Source organism: Somniosus microcephalus, chromosome 17 (assembly GCF_052327205.1).
Source record: "Somniosus microcephalus isolate GS21.2 chromosome 17, FLI_Smic_1.0, whole genome shotgun sequence".
Classification (NCBI taxonomy): Eukaryota; Metazoa; Chordata; class Chondrichthyes; order Squaliformes; family Somniosidae; genus Somniosus; species Somniosus microcephalus.
The window spans coordinates 84159412-84174828 of NC_141003.1; the positions used below are offsets into that span (position 1 = coordinate 84159412).

General features: G+C 47.0%; 1 protein-coding gene across 2 annotated transcripts in view; it reads right to left on the reverse strand.

Moving 5' to 3' along the window:
- pfkfb3 (6-phosphofructo-2-kinase/fructose-2,6-biphosphatase 3) overlaps positions 1 to 15417 on the reverse strand; it is a 134905-nt gene that overhangs the window by 58546 nt on the left and 60942 nt on the right. Inside the window, exon 1 of one of the 2 annotated variants that reach the window (XM_086010760.1) lies at positions 3917 to 4024. The exons of the other annotated variant lie outside the window; for it this stretch is intronic. The gene's annotated coding sequence lies outside the window, so the exon portion shown is untranslated. Of the gene's footprint in view, positions 1 to 3916; positions 4025 to 15417 lie in introns of those variants that run through there. 2 annotated transcript variants of the gene reach the window in all.

Sequence of the window (15417 nt, forward strand, 5' to 3'; positions counted from 1 at the left end):
GATCTTAAAGCACTGGCAATTAACCTGGTGGTGGCAATAAGGTACGAGGGAGGGGTACACATGTAATTGTCAGCTTTCTTTTACCTCTCGCAAGCAATTTTATGTCAGATACTGACAAAGTGGACAACTAATGGAGTTGAAATTGCTCTGTCCATGTTAATAATGAATACACTACAGTAAGCGAGTTGATGCCTTTGAAAGAAAGAAACGACTTACATTTCTATAGCGCCTTTCACAACCACCGGACGTTCCAATGCACTTTACAGCCAATTAAGTACTTTTTGAAGTGTAGTCACTGTTGTAATGTGGGAAACGCGGCAGCCAATTTGCGCACAGCAAGCTCCCATGAACAGCAATGTGATAATGACCAGATAATCTGTTTTAGTGATGTTGATTGAGGGATAAATATTGACCAGGACACCGGGGAGAATTCCCCTGCTCTTCTGCGAAATAGTGCCATGAGATCTTTTACATCCACCTGAGAGGGCAGCAGACGGGGCCTCGGTTTAATGTCTCATCCGAAAGACAACACCTCTGACAGTGCAGCGCTCCCTCAGCACTGCACTGGGAGCGTCAGCCTAGATTTTTGTGCTCAAGTCTCTGGAGTGGGGACTGTGAACCCACAACCTTCTGACTCAGAGGCGAGGGTGCTATCAAATAGCAGACGAAGGAATTTCATCTGAACGTGTTAATGCATTAGTTACTAATATCACACAATGCGATTTCATCTGTACTGCTTCTACAGCTGTGGCAACATCAGTCCTAAACTTGCCAAGCCACAGAAATAACTGGATTGGTTTGTTCCATAACAGAGCCAAGATGTGGGAGTATTGATGTAGAAGGCCACAGTCATCAGTCAATAAACTGCAATGAGAATAACATGGGAATATGAGTAAACCATTCAGCCCATCAAGCCTGTTCCACCATTCAATTACAGCATGGCTGATGTAAGAACATAAAAACATCAGAAATAGGAGCAGGAGTCGGCCATTTGGCCCTTTGAGCCTGCTCCGCCATTCAATGAGATCATGGCTGATCTTCTGCCTCAACTCCATTCACCGGCCCTATCGCCATATCCCTTGATGCCCTTACTAGTCAGAAGTCTATCGACTTCTGTTTTGAATATACCCAATGACTGAGCATCCTCAGCCCTCTGGGGTAGAAAATTCCAAAGATTCACCACCCTCTGTATGAAGAAATTTCTCCTCATCTCAGTCCTGAATGGCCTACCCTTTATCCTGAGGCTGTGGTCCCTGGTTCTAGACTCCCCAGCCAAGGGAAACATTCTCCCAGCATCCATCCTATCAAACCCTGTAATAATTTTATATGCTTCAATGAGATCCCCTCTCATTCTTCTGAATTCAAGAGAATACAGGCCTTAACTCCACAGTGGTAAGAAAGCAATGATTAAGAATATAGAGAAAAGTAACTCAGAGCCACATTACCATAAAAAAGGAAGCTACACTATGAACAACAACTTGTATTTATATAGCGCTTTTAACGTGGTAAAACGTCCCAAGATCAGCCCTGATATAATTGAATGGCAGAATAGGCTCAAGGGGCTGAATGGCCTTCTCCTGTTTCTTTGTTATTCCATGTAAATGCAATTGTTTATGCGACGTAAGGTTTTCCATGTGGGGTTCAATTTTATTATTTCTGCGCACTTTGACAGCAACACCGATGCAACGTGCAGTGGACTATTCAGCAATTCGAGATCTGCACTTCAAAATGAATACTAATTAGCAAATTTTAATATATTTCTAATGTGCTTTCATGCTTGCAATTCAGAATAATATTACCATACTACAGAAGTATTGGTTCCATATTACACAGGAAAATTTAAGCAGCTATTTCTTTCTCTGTTTCAGAGCATGTAGGGAATAAAACAGGGCCATGTTTTCTCAATATTAGGTGTAAAGGCTTTTTAAATAGGTTTGTGCCAGTGATAGGGCAACATTTTGGCTCTGTTTAGCTTTACCTTATTGTTGGTAGAAAGTCAAGCCTTCTAATCATTGAAGACCAAGAACAATCACAGTTAGGCACCTCAACAACAGATAGGAAGCCTTTGATCGCTGTAAGTAAGTGTGCTCTATCATCAATGGCAGGGCTGAATGGAAAATAGTTCACTTGACTAAAAGGAACAAAGAAGTCTAGATTCACCAAGCAGGAGGTGAATGTGGCGATAGAAGAGACTACGGCCATTGCCTGTTGTTTGGAATTATAGAATCATAGAATGGTTACAGCACAGAAGGAGGCCATTCGGCCCGTCGAGACAGAGAAGAGGAGAACTCCATTTATCCAATGCACCAGGAAGTAGTAGTTCTGGGAGAAGACTACTCGACAGTTGAATGCAGTCTCCAATAGTAGTTGAACCTGACACAAAGTCTGCAATCATTTTCACAATGTGAAGACGAGAAAAGAAAAAGTGACGTCGGAAATGCAACATTTGGAGAACTCCCATCACTGAAGAAGCCGACGGCCTCAGGAATGAAGACTAGAGCGAGTTAGTATGGTAAACCGGGAAGGCACCATAAAACCTGAAGGGGGAGGCATTACCAATGAGTCTGGTAAGTTTTATCAAATCTATGGTGTGTCTATCAAATCTATGGCATCTATATTTGTAGTTTATCGTGCTTCCGACCCCATATTCTCTACATCACCAAGTCAGCCTACTTCCACCTCCATAACATCTCCCGTCTCCGGACCCTGCCTCAGCTCATCTGCTGCTGAAACCCTCATCCATGCCTTTGTTACCTCTAGACTTGACTATTCCAACACACTCCTGGCCGGCCTCCCTCCTTTCACCCTCCACAAACTTCAGCTCATCCAAAACTCGGCTGCCCGTGTCCTAACTCGCACCAAGTCCCGTTCACCCATCGCCCCTGTGCTCGCTGACCTACATTGACTCCCAGTGTGGCAATGCATCGATTTAAAAAATCTCATCCTCCTTTCCAAATTCTTCCATGGTCTCGCCCCCCCCTCCCTATCTCTGTAATCTCCTCCAGCTCTACAACTTTCCAATATCTCTGCACTCCTCCAATTCTGACCTCTTGCTCATCCCCGATTTTAATCGCTCCACCATTGGCGGCCGTGCCTTCAGCCGCTGAGGCCCTAAGCTCTGGAATCTCCTCCCTAAACCTCTCTACCTCTATCTCCTCCAGGAAAGAAGTGGAGTGCTCGATTTAGTGCTCCGCTTCCTTCCTGGAGTGCAAGTCTGAATTTTTTTAAAAGTTGAAAGACATTAGCGCCTGGCGCTAATTTTTTCAACTTTTAAAAGTTAGCGCCCCAAACGGAGCGAGACGCAATTTCTCCCCCCTAGTCTCTCATCATTAAGAAAATATTCCGATTTGTCTTTCTCAGGTCCAAGGTGAACGATCTCATACTTCCCCATATTGAACTCCATCTGCCATATCTTGGCCCACTTACCTAGTCTAGGTCCCTTTGTAACTTACTGCTCCCATCCACACAACTTACTGTCCATCCTAACCTCGTGTCATTTGCAAATTTTGATATACAACTTTCTATGCCGACATCCAAGTCACTGATAAATATGGTGGAATGCTGAGGCCCAGTACAGATCCCTGGGGAACACCACTTGTTATAACCCGCCAATCAGAGAGCGAACCCCTTATCCCTACTCTCTCCTACCTCCCAACCAACTTCCAACCCACGTCACAAGGTTACCTCCAATTCCATGCGCTCTTAGAATCATTGAAATTTACGGCACAGAAGGAGGCCATTCGACCCATCGTGTCTGTGCCGGACAGTGCTAATAATCTCGTGTTATCAAATACCTTCTGGAAGTCCCTGTGGACAACATCCATAGACACTCCCCTATCCACCATACTAGTGACCTCCTCAAAAAAATACAATTAGTCAGACATGATCTGCCCTTCACAAATTCGTGCTTACTCACTTTAATCAACTGATACCTGTCCAAGAGTTCAGTCACTCTGTCTCTGATGGCAGATTCCAGTAACTTGCCCACAATTGATGTTAAGTTGATAGGTCTGTAGTTACCCGGTTTCTCTCTCCCTCCATTCTTAATTTTTTAAAATTTATTTGTTCCTGGGATGTGGGCGTCGCTGGCAAGGCCGACATTTATTGCCCATCCCTAATTGTCCTCGAGAAGGTGGTGGTGAGCCGTCTTCTTGAACCGCTGCAGTCCGTGTGGTGAAGGTACTCCCACAGTGCTGTTAGGGAGGGAGTTCCAGGATTTTGACCCAGTGATGATGAAGGAACGGCCGATATATTTCCAAGTCAGGATGGTGTGTGACTTGGAGGGGAACTTGGAGGTGGTGGTGTTCCCATGCGACTGCTGCCCTTGTCCTTCTAGGTGGTAGAGGTCACGGGTTTGGGAGGTGCTGTCGAAGAAGCCTTGACGAGTTGCTGCAGTGCATCTTGTAGATGGTACACACTGCAGCCACGGTGCGCCGGTGGTGGAGGGAGTGAATGTTTAAGGTGGTGGATGGGGTGCCAATCAAACGGGCTGCTTTGTCCTGGATGGTGTTACCACCTGCAATGACCATTATATTCAAATGGAATAACAAAACTCAGACCGATAGTTAATTTGAATTGGTCTAGTTTTGTCTAGAATCCTCTAACACATTTTTCATTATCATCCACAACATTTAAAAAACATTCGATAACAGATGCAAATATGAAACAGATCTTTTCTCAAAACAACTATTAATAGTTCCCACCGTTTCAGTAAACAACATGTCCCAGCACACAGTCTGCTGCAGCAAAAAAAAATCTGTAAACAGGACGAAACTGCCAAATAATATGGGCTCCGTCAAAAAGCACACTATGCATTTAATTGGAACTCCGTTTGAAAAATCCATTCACAAATTGATGTAATTGGCACGATAGCAAAATACTACGGATGCTGGAAATCTGAAATAACAACAGAAAATGCTGGAAAAACTCAGCAGGTCAGGCAGCATCGAGGAGAGAGAAACAGAGTTAACGTTTCAGGTCGAGGACCCTTCGTCAGAACTGGAAAAGGTTCGAGAAGAGAGATTTTTAAGCAGGGCCAGGGAGGAGGGGAGGAAAGAACAAAGGGAAGGTCTGTGACAGAATGGAAGGCAGGAGAGATTAACAAAAGAAACAAAAGATGACTCTAGATGAGGTGTGAATGGCGATCGTAGAATCATCAACAGCTACCATGTGAGAAGACAAGGGGAAATACATTTTAAAAATAGGGGCCGTGGTTATGGTCTGAAATTGTTGAACTCAATGTCGAGTCCAGACGGCTGTAAAGTGCCTAATCGAAAGATGAGGTGCTGTTCCTCGAGCTTACATTCAGCTTCATTGGAACAGTGTAAGAGGCCGAGGAGGAGAGATCAGAATGGGAGTGGAGCGGGGAATTAAAGTGACAGGCAACCAGAAGCTCGGGGTCACCCTTACGGACTGAACGGAGGTGTTCCGCAAAGCGGGCGCCCAATCTGTGGTTGGTCTCCCCAGTGTAATTGGCATCTCTGGCACCAGGCAGCAGGCCTGCCCTGTAGCCAGTCGGTCGCTGGACGCATGCTTATCACAAACAAGAGCTAGCGACGGGGAACTTACATGAATGGAGCTAAGCGAAACAGTGGTCCCACCTACAGGCCACGCAAGGCCTGGCCGTTCAGCCCATGCAGTCCCTGCAGCTCAGTTCGAGCTGGGGGGTTACGTCTTATTTTACTTACCTGTTTGGAAAGAGCTTTGCAATCGCCGTTGCCTCATCGGTAAATAATTCAGAAATCATCGAGATCTATTAATATCTGCAGCTTGTGATAGATGCAAATTAATTGGAACACCGATTGTGGCTGGTTAGGCTCCACAGACCATGGTATGGTTCACAAGGATGAAAATCTTGGACGCTACTAGCGGCAAGCAACTGTGCCTGCAGATACTCTCTGGTTCATTGATTAGTCATTCACTTTTGGTGGTCAAAAAAAAGTAGCAATCCAAGTCCAATTAGCTTTCATGAATCATAGAATGATACAGCACAGAAGGAGGCCATTCGGCCCCACGTGCCTGTACCAGCTCTTTGGTAGAGCTATCCAATTAGTTTTACTTCAAACATCAACCAAAATGGAGTAACTTTTTACAGCTTATTTTATAAGGCGAACAAAAATCACTTACTCCGCAGGCAGCTCTCAGTAACAAGTCGCCTGTGCTGTATTTACGTGAGGGCATGTAATGCATCAGCTGTGGCTCAGTGGGCAACACCCTCGCCTCTGAGTCAGAAGGTTTGTGGGTTCAAGTCATGTTCCAGAGATTCAAGCACATAAAGCTAGGCTGACACTCCAGTGCAGTGCTGAGGGAGTGCTGCACTGTCGGAGGTGCCGTCTTTCGGATGACACGTTAAACCGAGGCCCCGTCTGCGCTCTCAGGTGGACGTAAAAGATCCCATGGCACTATTTTGAAGAAGAGCAAGGGGAGTTATCCCCGGTGTCCTGGGGCCAATATTTATCCCTCAATCAACATCACTAAAACAGATGATCTGGTCATTATCACATTGCTGTTTGTGGGAGCTTGCTGTGCGCAAATTGGCTGCCGCGTTTCCTGCATTACAACAGTGACTACACTTCAAAAAGTACAGTACTTCATTGGCTGTAAAGCGCTTTGGGCTGTCCGGTGGTCATGAAAGGCGCTATACAAATGCAAGTCTGGCTTTCTTTTCTTTCACTGTAGACATCAGCAGCCTTGGTTTCGGTGCCAGTGCTGTAATGTAAATGAGGCAATGCTGGTACCTCTGTCGGTGAGTGAGCTGGCTTTCCTCCACCGCCTCTGGGGACAGCAGTGCAAGAGCAGCAACATAAACAGCTCCTCCAGCACCGCCGCACTCCTGTAACATCCAGCCACGGGCAGACCGAGGCGCACAGCCCACCCGTACAGGCCCGCGACGCAAGTTACCGCTGCTCTGACTTTCCCCAGCTGTTGGAAAAGGTTTATTTGAAACTATGCATCATTGCACAGAATCAATAGCCAAATGCACTCTGTAGTATTAACAACAACAACTTGCATTTATATAGCGCCTTTAATGTAAGAACATAAGAATAGGAGCAGGAGTCGGCCCCACGGCCCCTCGAGCCTGCTCCGCCCCACGGCCCCTCGAGCCTGCTCTGCCCCACGGCCCCTCGAGCCTGCTCCGCCACACGGCCCCTCGAGCCTGCTCCGCCACACGGCCCCTCGAGCCTGCTCCGCCCCACGGCCCCTCGAGCCTGCTCCGCCCCACGGCCCCTCGAGCCTGCTCCGCCACACGGCCCCTCGAGCCTGCTCCGCCATTCAATAAGATCATGGCTGATCTTTGACCTCAACTCCACTTTCCCGCCCGATCTCCATATCCCTTGATTCCCCTAGAGTCCAGACATCTATCGATCTCAGCCTTGAATATACTCAACGACTGAGCATCCACAGCTCTTTGTGGTAGAGAATTCCAAAGATTCACAACCCTCTGAGTGAAGAAATTCCTCCTCATCTCAGTCTTAAATGGCTGACCCCTTATCCTGAGACTATGACCCCTGGTTCTGGACTCCCCCGCCAGGGGAAACATCCTCTCGGCATCTACCCTGTCAATCCCCCCTCAGAATCTTCACATAGAAAAACCTCCCAAAGTGATTAACAAGAGCCTTAACAATGAAAAAAATATTTGACACAGAAGGAGATATCAGGACAGATGACCGAAAGCTTGGTCAAAGAGGTAGGTTTTAAGGAGCATCTTTACAGGAGGAGAGAGAGGTAGAGAGACGGAGAAGTTTAAGGAGGGAATTCCAGAGCTCAGGGCCTCAGCAGCTGAATGCAAGGCCGCATTAACCCAACATCAGGTTCTTTCAATGTGTCGCTCACCATTTTACCCTAGATTTAAGCATCCACTAAAGAACAGGAAAGCTTTCTATTGCTGGAGGACTTAAAATGATATAAGTTTAAACTAAAGCCAATGTGGGATGAGGTGAAATTTTTGCAAGATAGTGATTTAGGAAATAATGATAGAGGTGCAACACCAACCCATGAGATAGAGTGAACCACTTGGACGATTTGGCCATTTTTCATTCCGCAGATCCTTACATTTAGATGAACAATTACACAAATGGGACCATTGGAACATTGGCCCAGAAATTCGGGTCTCCACGGGTGAGTACGCACGGGGTACTCACCCGTGGGCCCGATGGAAGTGCCGGTTTCCTGCATGCACTGCGCATGCGCGGGAAACCGACACTTCCATTCCTCTGAAAGCAGGGGTTCAGAGGTCGAACGCGTGCACGGGGGAGTCTGCGCGTGCGCTTTGAACTTACGTTTTTTTTTTACAGGTTTCTCCGGGAGGGTAATTCTTTAGAATTTAGAAATATAAAAAGTAGGCGTAAGGCCTGCTTTTTACAAGGTAAGTGGTCAATTAATTAAAATTAAAACATTTTTTCCACAGGTTTATTATCTTTAAATACTTTAAAGCAAGGTAAGTTTATTTTTAGCCCCGTTAGAACATAAAATTATTTTTTTCAAAAATTTAAATTATTGTTTAAAATAGTTATTTCATGTAATTTATAGTTTATTTTAAAAATGTGATTTTTAAAACATTTATTTGAAGGTTTACTGCTATTTTGGGGCCGTAGTATTTATAAGTCCTGTCAAGTCTTATGAATGGAGCATTCCCTGCTCCGATTGGCTGCCCATGGCCCACGTGATCCCAGGGGACGCATCGAACTAACTGCGCCCCTGGGATACGCAAGCACTGCGTGCCGGCAGCTGGGCCATGCCCCGGATTGGAATTCCACGGGGCCCTACAGCTCAACTGCCGGCGCGCAAGGTAAGTGCAGGTCGGGGGCTTGCACCCGCGGGAAGCCCCCGACCCGAATTTCTGGGCCAATATCTGTTGAACGCGACTGACCAGGGTTGAATAATGTAGGTTTCTAGATTTTGTGTTGGGGTTGCGTCAGAACGATGAGCTGGATGGGCCGAATGTCCTCTCTCGTCTGCACTTAAATTTGTGGGGCGGACCTTTGAACTTCGGCGGGGGCGTAACATGGGTAATCATGGCAGTGTGAGGGGGGCAGGGCTCAGGTCCCCAACAGATTTCACTCCATTCGGTTTCATTTATTGCCCCTTCCCTGGGCCACAATGTGCAAGGTGGTGGTAGGCGCCAGGAAACATGGGTAAAGGCCCCGAGTTACCCCATTGGAGGGAGAGGGCTTTGCATTGGCCTCCTCTCCTCCCAGTCAGCCCTAAACACTTAACTGCAGAAGGCCTCAGTTGTATCCGAGGCCTTCAGCGGGGGCCTTCATTCTGATCTGCTGCCTCTTCAAATGCCCCTCGCTACCTCTTCTGGTGGTGCAGCAGCGTCCCCTCCCTAAACCTCTCCGTCTCACTACCTCTCCTCCTTTAAGACACTCCTTAAAACCTACCTCTTTGACCAAAGTCCTGGGGCCAATATTTATCCCTCAACCAACATCACTAAAATGGATGATCTGATCATTATCACATTGCTGTTTGTGGGAGCTTGCTGTGCGCAAATTGGCTGCCGCGTTTCCTACATTACAACAGTGACTACACTTCAAAAGTACTTTATTGGCTTTGGGACATCCGGTGGTCGTGAAAGGCGCTTCAGAAATGCAAGTTTTTCTTTCTTTCTTTAAAGGCCCCTCGCCACTTCTTCTGGTGGTGCAGCGGCTTTCCCACTGCACTACTGCCGCATGTACTTTGGTGGACTCCCTCTTGAATCTCGCCAGGAGGCCCCCCCACACACCACCCTCCCCCCCCCCCCCGCCCCCACCCGTGCCTATACAATGGACCCCAACCCAAGGAAAATGGGTTAGTTTGGGGCAGATATGGAGAGGCAGACCGAGGTTCTGCCCCATTGGAACTCCACTCTGATGATGAGAATTTGTTCCCCCACCTATCCAGTTGCAATGTGATTTTAAAATTTGTTCATGTTCAATTGGCTGTATTGTGACTTACCAATACAACCTGCAATTTCAGTTTCTTTGTCAGTATAAGATTATCTATTAAGTTGTAGATTGTATTTAGAGGACTTAATTAAACTGTGGCTTCAGTTATTTGCATTCATATAATTACATACAGTGTCTGTTGTGGCTCAGTGGGCAGCACTCTCTCGCCTCTGAGTCAGAAGGTTGTGGGTTCAAGTCCCACTCCAGAGACTTGAGCACAAAAATCCAGGCTGACACTCCAGTGCAGTGCTGAGGGAGTGCTGCACTGTCGGAGGTGCCGTCTTTTGTGGTGTATGTACCTTTAAGAGCCCCTGTGTACTGTAATGCCGGTAGTGGCCACTCGGGTTATATAAGCCTGTATAGTGTCTTGTATCTTTTAGTTCACCTCCAGACTTTGTTCAGTAAACACCTGTAAACCAACTCCTGCATTCCGTGTCTCCATTAACACACGGATACAACAATGGCGAAGAATTGGAAACGGACTTACCTGCAATTCGGCAGCACCTCAGGGAGATCGATTCCTCAGACGAAGGTCGAAGAAAAAAAAAACTGTGGGTTCACCAGCTAGCCGGGCTGGTGGCAGGTACTGCACTAATCCTTCCTGGGCGGCGGGCTGGGGCTCGATCGGGTGGCTCTGCAGCGGGGCCAAGCAGCGAGTCGGAAGGCGGAGGCAAACAGAGACGGAGGGTGGAGCACTCGGGAGACGGCCGGCGCTGCAAAGCAGGTCGGCGTTCGGACCAAGCACAGGGAGGGAAAAGTCCCAGAGTGTCCGGCGGGAACGAGTCTCCAACTATTAAAATTATCTGTGTAAATAAAAACCGCGGAGAACAGCGTTGTCCGCAGCGGCAGCGGTGGGAAAGCGCGGGAGGCGCCATTTTTTTTTCTCGGCAGGGAAGAAAGGAAAGCGCGGGAGGCACCATTTTTGATTTTCAGGATGCCTAAGACTGGCAATATTACTGCTTTCGATAGTGATGTAGAGGATTGGACCACATATGTGGAAAGAGTGGAGGTATATTGCACAGCGAATGAAGTAGAGGATGATAAAAAGGCATCGGTACTTCTAAATCTGATGGGCGCGAGGACATACAGGCTGTTACGAAACTTAATCACTCCAGCCAAACCGATGGACAAGAATTTTAAGGAGATTGTTGATACCCTACACTGCCAATTCGGGGCAGGACTGGCAGATTCTCTACGAGACAAATTCGTCTGCGGTCTCCTAAGTGAAGGAACACAGAAAGGGCTGCTTTCTGAGAAAGATTTGACACTGGACAAGGCTTTCAGTGTGGCTATATCATGTGAAGCAGCAGCAAGAGGAGCTGCAGAGATACAGCAGAAGCCACAGGACTTCGGCACCCATGAAATGACACGGGGTTTCGAGAGATGTTATCGCTGCGGCAGATCCACCCATGACCAGAGGGACTGCTGGTTCGAGGACAAAGCATGCAGGCAATGCGGGAAGATGGGACACATTACACGTGTATGCCGATCTGGAAAAAAAAAATCCACTGACAGAAAAAAAATCAATAAGGAAAAGTACAGAAAGGTACAAATGATGACGGGCAGTAGCTCCGAAGACCAGAAGAGCGATAGCGACTCCGGAAACAAGAGACTAAGCTCTCTCAAATTACATAATGTAATTGCCAAAGAAGATTACCAGACCATTTGGGTTACCCTCACGATAGCGGGGTCCCCAGTTAAAATGGAGCTAGATACAGGATCAGCTCTGACCGTCATAAGTCGACGGGATTACGAGCGGCTATTTCCGCATATACCTTTGAAAGACATATCCATTATCTTGAAGACATATACGGGGCAGAAAGTATACCCCAGAGGGAAAATAAGGGTGCCTGTTGTATACAACGGCAAGGAAATACAGAAGTTGTATTTATACGTTCTGCAAAATGGTGGTCCACCGCTGTTGGGACGTGAATGGATCAGGAAGATATGTTTAGACTGGCACTCCATTCAGGCACTGACTGTGACCAGTGAGAAAAAAAATGATGATGACGTCAAACCTGAACGATTAAAAGACATCTTGGCCAACGCCAAAGATGTGTTTCAACAGGAACTAGGAACCTTGAAAGGCGTCACCGCCTCAATAAAAGTGGAAGATATGGCAATTCCCAAGTTTTTTAAGGCAAGGCCGGTGCCATACGCAATTCGTCCAGCAGTCGAAGCAGAGCTGGGGAATTTGGAAAAGGCAGGCGTGTTATCCAAGGTAGATTGGAGCGAGTGGGCAACACCCATCGTCCCGGTCATGAAGAAAACGTTGAATAATGATAAATCTGAAGAACAGAGAAAAATTCGCATCTGTGGGGACTTCAAGGTAACTGTAAACCCGATCCTTCACACGGTACAGTATCCTCTTCCGAGAATAGAAGATATTTTCGCCTCACTATCCGGAGGGAAACGTTTCACCAAAATTGACTTGGCACAGGCATATCTACAGATGGAGGTTGAGGAGGCCTCTAAAAAGTATCTCACGATAAACACACACAAAGGCCTGTACCAGTACAATCGACTGGTTTTCGGAGTAGCATCAGCTCCAGCTATCTGGCAAAGAGCTATGGAGCAAGTCCTGCAAGGGATTCCGGGGACTCAATGCTACCTAGACGACATCCTGGTAACAGGAGAAAACGACAACGAGCACCTTGCCAATTTGGAGCAGGTGCTCACTAGGCTGAGAGAACGGGGCCTACGAGCAAATCGCCCCAAGTGCGAATTTTTCCAGAAACAAATATCATATTGTGGCCATATAATTAACGAAGAAGGGTTGCATAAGTCACCTGAAAAAATTGAAGCGGTCATAAAAGCCCCAGCACCTGAAAATGTCTCAGAATTAAGGTCGTTCCTGGGATTGATAAATTACTATCATAAATTTTTACCGAACTTGTCAACTGTTCTGCACCCTCTTAACGCACTGCTACAAACGGGAGTAATTTGGAAATGGAGCGAAGACTGTAAACGTGCCTTCCATAAATGAAAAGGCTTGATCACGTCCAAGAAAGTGTTGGCTCAATACAACCCATCACTGCCAATCAGACTGGCATGCGATGCATCCCCTTACGGCGTAGGAGCGGTATTATCGCATAGATTCCCTGATGGCTCGGAGCGGCCGATAGCTTTTGCGTCACGCTCATTAAACTCAGCTGAGCGTAACTATGCCCAGATCGACAGGGAAGCACTCAGCCTGGTATGGGGAGTGAAGAAATTCAACCATTACCTACACGGACAAAAATTTACCTTGTTGACTGACCATCAACCCCTCGTCTCCATATTCAACCCTAAAAAGGGCGTTCCCATTATGACAGCGCAAAGGCTACAGAGGTGGTCCCTTTTCCTAGGGGCACACCAATATGACATAGAATACAAAAGATCAAAACAGCATGGGAATGCTGACGGTTTATCGCGCCTACCATTGCCAACGGTAGAAGAGGCACCTACAGTGGACCCAGTGGAGATGTTCCACTCAACCATAGTGGAATGTCTACCAGTAACAAATTCTACCACTGAAAAGGAAACGAGAAATGACCCGACTCTCTCACGAGTCTACGATTTAACGGTGAAGGGATGGCCAGCACATGGCGAACCACTGTTGCCAGTATTCTCGCAAAGAAGAGAACAGCTGTCAGTGTGCCGAGGAACCTTGATGTGTGGATCCAGAGTGGTGATTCCACCCAAACTCCAGGATAAAGTGCTAAAGGAGCTTCACGAGGGGCATCTGGGTGGAGTGAAAATGAAGAACCTAGCCAGAGCGTTTGTGTGGTGGCCAGGTATCGATGGAGACATCGAAGAAATGACCAAGAGCTGTCTAGGATGCCAGAAGGTCCAAAACGCCCCACCACAAGCCCCTCTACATCCATGGGAGTGGCCCTCATCTCCATGTCAAAGGGTACACATCGACTTTGCTGGTCCATTTATGGACTCAATGTTCTTAATCGCGGTTGATGCACACTCCAAGTGGCCGGAGGTAATAAAGATGTCCTCCACCACCACGGAAAAAACCATCACAGTATTAAGGACCATATTTGCCAGGAATGGGCTGCCTGAGCAGATCTGTTCTGATAATGGACCGCAATTTGTGTCCGAAGAATTCAGAAAGTTCTTAAAAAACAATGGGGTTAAGCACTACACGTCCGCCCCATACCATCCCGCCACCAATGGATTAGCTGAAAGGTTTGTCCAGACCTTCAGGAAGGCCATAAAGGCCATGGGTAATGAAGACATAAATCTACAACATAAGGTAGATAACTTCTTGTTTGCATACAGGAATGCAACACATGTGGTTACAAACCAAACTCCCGCCATGATGTTTTTCAATGGAAGACTAAGATGCCGGCTGGATTTGATCAAGCCAAACATCAGAAGGGACGTAGAGAACCGGCAATTTCAAGGCATGAATGAAAGGCCAACTAGAACCTTCCAGATAGGTCAACAAGTTTTGGCCCGGGACTACCGTACCGAGAAATGGCAGCCTGGAACTATTTGCACACGACTAGGACCGCTGATGTATACCGTGGACATTGGAGAAAGCATAATAAGGCGCCATGCTGACCAGATCATAGAGTCATCCGAAAAGGGACAACCTACACCACAACTCTATACGCCTATTGATGAAGTAGAGATACCCATAGTATCTACCTCCGATCCGGTGATACTGGAACCAGATGAACCCGACACTGACATTCAAGCCGAATCGACCTTGCCAAAAGAACCTACTACACCACCGAAAACTACTACACCACCGAGGCGTTATCCGGACCGAGTCAGGAAGCCTCCAGAGAGACTGACTTATAATTGATTAACTGCAGCAAATGTTATTGTTCTTGTAAACATGTTAATTAATGATTATTTAAAATGTTATACATAGATACATAGAAGATAGGAGCAGGAGTAGGCCATTCGGCCCTTCGTGCCTGCTCCGCCATTCGATGAGATCATGGCTGATCCTTTAATTCAGTATCCCGTCCCCGCCTTCTCTCCGTAACCCTTAACCCCTTTTGCCCGTAGAAATATATCTAATTCCCTCTTAAATATATTTAATGAGCTGGCGTACACTGCCCTCTGTGGCAATGAGTTCCACAGGTTCACCACTCTCTGAGTGAAGAAATTCCCCCTCATCTCTGTCCTAAATGGTTTAGCCCTTATCCTTAAATTATGTCCTCTAGTTCTGTTCTCACCCGCCAAGGGAAACATTCCTTCTGCATCCAGTCTGTCTAGACCTGTCAGAATTTTATACACTTCTATGAGGTCCCCTCTCAATCTTCTAAACTCCAGTGTGTACATCCCTAAACTACATAGTCTCTCCTCATAGGTCATTCCCGCCATTCCTGGTATCAGCCTGGTGAATCGCCGCTGCACCCCCTCCATGGCAAGAACATCCTTCCTCAGATGAGGCGACCAAAACTGTACACAGTACTCGAGGTGTGGTCTCACCAGTGCCCTGTACAGCTGCAGCAAGGTATCCCTGTTCCTGTATTCTAACCCT